This window comes from Adiantum capillus-veneris, chromosome 16 (genome assembly GCF_014529385.1).
Source record: "Adiantum capillus-veneris isolate H3 chromosome 16, ASM1452938v2, whole genome shotgun sequence".
NCBI classification, from domain to species: Eukaryota; Viridiplantae; Streptophyta; class Polypodiopsida; order Polypodiales; family Pteridaceae; genus Adiantum; species Adiantum capillus-veneris.
In genome coordinates, this window is record NC_140946.1 from 48,743,919 (window position 1) to 48,749,474 (window position 5,556).

The window sequence follows — 5,556 nt, forward strand, 5'->3', positions numbered from 1 at the left end:
TCCCACTGCTTCACATAGTAGTCCGTTGCCTTTTCTCTGTCCATCTGCAAAGCTTCAAGGCTGACAACTCGGTCCTGTAAAACCTCTTGTGGAGTGGCATTGATGCGGCACATAAGCTTCAAAGCACCTAACTTTGTATGCAATGGCATCACTGCCTCCTTACCATAGACTAGCTTAAAAGGAGTTAAATTGGTTGCCACTTTGCAAGATGTCTTGTACGTCCATAAGCACTTCTCTAGATTAGCATCCCACTTTGCTTGCTGCTTATATAAATACTTCATCAAAATTTTGATGATTTGCCCATTGGAATTCTGCACTAGATCATTGCACTATGGATGATAAGGCAAAGAAAACTAATGTGAATGCCTAGCTTCTCAACCAATGCCCGCATAAGCTTGCTTTTAAATCCCTAGCCTCTATCATAAATGAGCACCCACGGTACTCCAAAACGACAACAAATGTTATCAAAGACAAACTGAGCCAATACATGCGCACTTACCTCCTTAATTGCCTTGGTCTCAATCATCTAGTGAGGTAGTCAATGTCTACCATAATGTACTTCTTAGTGCTTGTAGAATTTGGGAGTGGACCGACAGCATCTAAACCCACTTCTCAAAAGCATTTTGAGTGATGATGCCCCCCTGCAATTTGGCTACCATTCGTCTTTACTTCGTTAGCGTAGGAACCATTTTCAAATCCATGGCCTCTCATTAACCCACGTGGCACAACTTTTGAAACGGTGGGATTCGTTAAATACAATAGCAAGTCATCGACTTTTTTATATGGCAACAACAGGTCGTTGCAAGTCTTGCTTTTTTATTCCAGCAGGTCATCGCAATTCCTCAACTCCTCACCTTGGCGCAAGACATCTAGTAGCTCGTCCTCGCAGGTCCAGTAGGTCATCGCAATCAGCAGCTCCTCAGTGTCATCGTCAGGGTCGACTCTCTCTCTCTCTCTCTCGTATGTAGTTTTGAGTTGTTCGGCTCTCTCTCTCTCTCTCTCTCTCTTATGTATTTCTGAGTTGTTGTCTGTCGCCAGCCTGAAGTCCACCAGCTTACCCGTCTCCAGCCTCCCTCTCCTCTGCAGCAGAATGTTATCTGGCTACACATCCAGATGCAACACTCCGTTCTCCTCGTGGCAGAACCTTAGAGCGATGACCATGGCCTTCACCACCAGCACCCCCTCATGGCACGTCATGTAGAGCCCCTGCCTCCTCCTCCCATTCATCATGTCAAGTGCCGTTCCACCTTCGCACAAATCCATCGCTACAGAGGGCCAGCTCCCATCGCCATCTGTTAGATGCACCCTACGCAGCCTCACTATCGGCATTACTGCTGCGACCACGTGAGTGGATAGCCGCTGCATGATGCGAATCTCTACGTCCCCAGCCAGCCGAAGCTTGGTGCTTGCGGTGCGTTTCATGAGCAGAAAGCTCTTTGACTAAGATCTTGCAGGCCATGATATGCTCTGCCCCGCAAGGTCGCAGCTCTAACTCGTTGCCCGCTGTTGTTACTTTGATGATTCCTTCTGACTTTGAATACTTGCCCATAGCCTCCCTCGCCAAGAGATCCTATTATCTCCAGATTGGATATGGTGACCATGGACAACCTCGTACTGTAAATACTATTGCATGCTGTCTCCAAGGGTGGCCATTCCTGTGCTTCTTTGGTTACAACCAAGGGAGTCCTGATCTGCATGGCCGCCAGCTCGTACTATTGCTGAGCATTATAACCCATCATGATCTCTCTCTCGGATTTAGGTTTAGGCGCAACAATAAGATCATCGCGATGAATACCAGCTACTTTAGCTGGCGAAGGCCCAACGCCAGCTTTTTTTAACGCAGGCAAAAGAAAGCTCTCCAGTAATAACTCGGCCCTCGTGCAACCTCCGATAAACCTCTCGTTGCTCTCAGGAGCAATTCGATCTTCTCCACAAGGTACCACATGTAGCAAAACGATGGATGAGTTGTTCAGCCAATGTCGACACCGTGTTGAGGCCATTGTAGAGCATCTGGGTGAGAAGCTGTCGGCCAGAACGGAATTCTTTCTTGGTGACGTATGTGTTTACAAGGGGGTAGATGGTCTCCCTTAGCGCACTCATGTCGGGCCCTCATACCCCCTATTCTTGTGAAGCAAAGCCGAAAACCATGAAAACGGAAGCACATATAGAGTATAGCCTTTGTAGGCTGATGCACGCAGAGAAAGTGAGTGCAAATGGGTTCATTGTCGTCACAAAAGCCTGGAAGATGAGAATCCATTGCCACCGTTCTCGGCTCTCAAAGAAGTTGCGTTGCTTCGTTGAAGGTTGCTTGAAGCAGAGAAAGAAACATCTTTGTAGGAGTCGATAGAGGCGGGGACTTGCTTGAGCTTGGGTGCGGGGGGGTTCCCCTGTTCGACCTCATGGACCCCGATCTGGTGATGGAAAGAAATACAAAGAAGTTGGTCCGTGTTCGTTGTTTATTTAATTAAGTGCAATTTATGCTAGTAATTACAAGTGAAATTTTCTCCTTCCAGAGAAAGTAAAAACGATGATTGAGGTTGTTGGAGAAGAATGTCATGCTTGGGAATGCGTTGGTATACATGTATGCTAATTGTGGTGTACTTTGGAAAGCACAACAAGTTTTGGAAATCGCATCCTTGGCCTCTCAGTAACCCACGTGGCACACTCAGGAGCAATTCAATCTTCTCCACAAGCAGTTCGTAGGTTACAGAGCTTGTTGGCCAGTATGTATGTTAAGTGCGGTGCACTTGTCAGGGCACAACAAGTTGTTGATGAGCTTCCAGTCCGGGATGTCGTCGGTCGGACTGCACTTATTGTAGGATATGCCCGACATGGGCAGGGTCACGAAGCTCTGGGCTGTTTTCATCGCTTGCGAAGCGAGGGCCTCTCTCTGGATGCGGTCACCTATGCTTATGCCTTGAAGGCATGCGGTATTATTCAAGATGTTGATCTGGGTAAACAAATTCATGACGAGATTGCTAGTCAGAGGTTGTTGGAGAAGAATGTCGTGCTTGGCAATGCGTTGGTATACATGTATGCTAATTGTGGTGTATTTTGGAAAGCACAACAAGTTCTGGACGAGCTTCCCAACCGAGATGTCATCTCTTGGACTGCATTAATTGCAATTTATGCCCAACAAGGCCAGGGCCAGGAAGCTTTGAATTGTTTCCATTGTATGCGAAGTGAGGGTTTCTCTCCAGATGCAGTCACCTATGCTTGCATTTTGAAGGCATGTGGCGTTATGTGAGACATTGTATGGGCAAACAAATTCACGATGAGATTGTCAATCAGGGGCTGTTGTAAAGAACTGTCATGCTTGGCAATGATTTGGTTGACATGTATGCCAAGTGTGGTGTACTTTTGAAAGCTCAACAAGTTCTTGACGAGCTTCCTGATCGAGATGCGGTCTCTTGGAATGCATTGATTGCAGGTTATGTCCAACAGGGGCAGGGCCAAGAAGCATTGGGATGTTTCCAGCGGATGCGAAGCAAGGGCTTCTCTCCAGATGCAGTCACCTATGCTTGCATTTTGAAGGCATGTTCATGATGAGCTTGATAGTCGTGGACTGTTCAACAAAAATGTCGTGCTTGGTAATGCTTTGGTTGACATGTATGCCAAGTGTAGTGTACTTTTCGAAGCACAACAAGTTCTTGACGAGCTTTATGTCCGGGATGCAGTCTCTTGGAATGCATTGATTGCAGGATATGCCCAACAAGATCAGGGCCATGAAGTGCTTGGTTGTTTTCATCAGATGCAAAGTGCCTTTCACAGTTGAGCACCATCGTTCTTACTTCCACTAGATTTGGACGTATGAAGCGACGACTAAATTTTGATAGGCTTTGAATTGACACAAGCTGAAATATAAAAATTCCCGCTTCTTCCTAAAGTTCCTCCACCCAAATAGTCACAAGCTTATCTCCTTCATCCTCCATTGTCGTCTCTTGCAGCGGGTTAAGAGCAGGAGATGCCCAGCATCGTTGATGCAACGTGCATCGACGACAGACATTCAATCGAGCGGTGAGTAAGCATTATCATTCTGTGATTTTTGACATTTTTGACACTGCGAATGCAGTTAGTGAACACACTGAGAATTGCACGCTGCCCTGGGAATGGCACGTTCCCTCGTATTATAAAAATTGGGGAGGACTGTGCAAACTCCTCTATGCAAGGAAACTTGCATGTTTTTTTTTTTTGAAAGATAAAAATTGGAACAACAAACAATTAATAACGTTGACATCTTGTATGATTACGAACATTGAGCTTGACAAACCTCTAACCCTCCTCGTGGTTTCTGCAAGGTACCCCTCTGAAGCACTACGATCGATATCTCATTCTTGCAAGGTACACCTTTGAACCATGGCAATCGGTGGCATCTCTCTCTGTCTCTCTCATCCTTTCATAATTTTTTTTTACTTGAGAAATTTTTAAATGGCATATATAGTTTTCAATATTTTGCTCGAGAAAGATTTAGAAGAGTTACGGCAACAAGGAGAGGATGCCTCACTGGCATCTGGAGGGTGAAGGAGTACGAGCGGAAGTGCGACGCGAGAGAGAGAGTGCGAGAAGAAGAGCTGACAATATGGTGAACTCGCTCTACTGTAATGTGTAGAGCATAGTGAGTTCTTTTTAGGTTTTTACAAAAGAATATGTGTACATACCTGGCGGCCCGCCCACTTACCTGGGCGACCACATTGGGCTTTATACCCCAACAACCTCCCACTTGAAGTCCAATGTGGTACTTTAAGTGTGAGAGAAGCTACTATACAAGCTAATATACAAGAGATGTAGAGAAGTGATGTACTACCCTACACCTAACTGCTTGCGAAAATGCGCAAAGCTCTCTGAGGGAAGTCCTTTTGTAAGTAGATCAACAGGATTTTCTGTGGTGTGAACTTTGACGAGCTAAAGTTGCTTATCCTCGAGTATTTCCCTGATGAAATGATACTTCACATCCACATGCTTTGTCTTTGAGTGATAAACTGGATTGCGAGCCAATTGTATAGAACTTTGACTATCACAATAAAACACATGCATCTCTTCTTTGATTCCCAAATCTGTTACTAGTCGATTAAGCCAAATTGATTCTTTGCATGCCTCTGATGCTGCAACATATTCAGCCTCTATAGTAGACTGAGTAACACAATCTTGTAATCTAGAACGCCATGATACTGCTCCACCAGCCAATGTAAAGACATACCCTGACGTAGACCTTCGATTGTCTAAGTCACCTGCATAATCTGAGTCTGTAAAACCCTTTACACTTAGCTCTTGACTCCCATAGCATATATGCATACTCTTTGTAGCTTTCAGGTATCTCAATATTCCTTTCACTGCCTCCCAATGTTTCTTGCCTGGGTTTGACATGTATCGACTTACTACTCCCATTGCAAATGCAATGTCTGGGCGAGTAGCAATCATTGCATACATCAAACTACCCACTGCAGACGCATATGGAATCTTATCCATTTCAGCCTGTTCTTCATCAGACACAGGGCAATCTTGTTTGCTAAGTTTCACATATGGTGGCAATGGAACACTCAGTGCCTTTCCCTTCTC

At 45.3% G+C, this 5,556-nt stretch overlaps 1 pseudogene; it reads left to right on the forward strand.

Moving 5' to 3' along the window:
* The first annotated feature begins 2,725 nt into the window (after positions 1-2,725).
* Positions 2,726-3,247, forward strand: LOC147439002 (putative pentatricopeptide repeat-containing protein At3g13770, mitochondrial pseudogene; annotated as a pseudogene).
* The last annotated feature ends 2,309 nt before the right edge of the window (positions 3,248-5,556 follow it).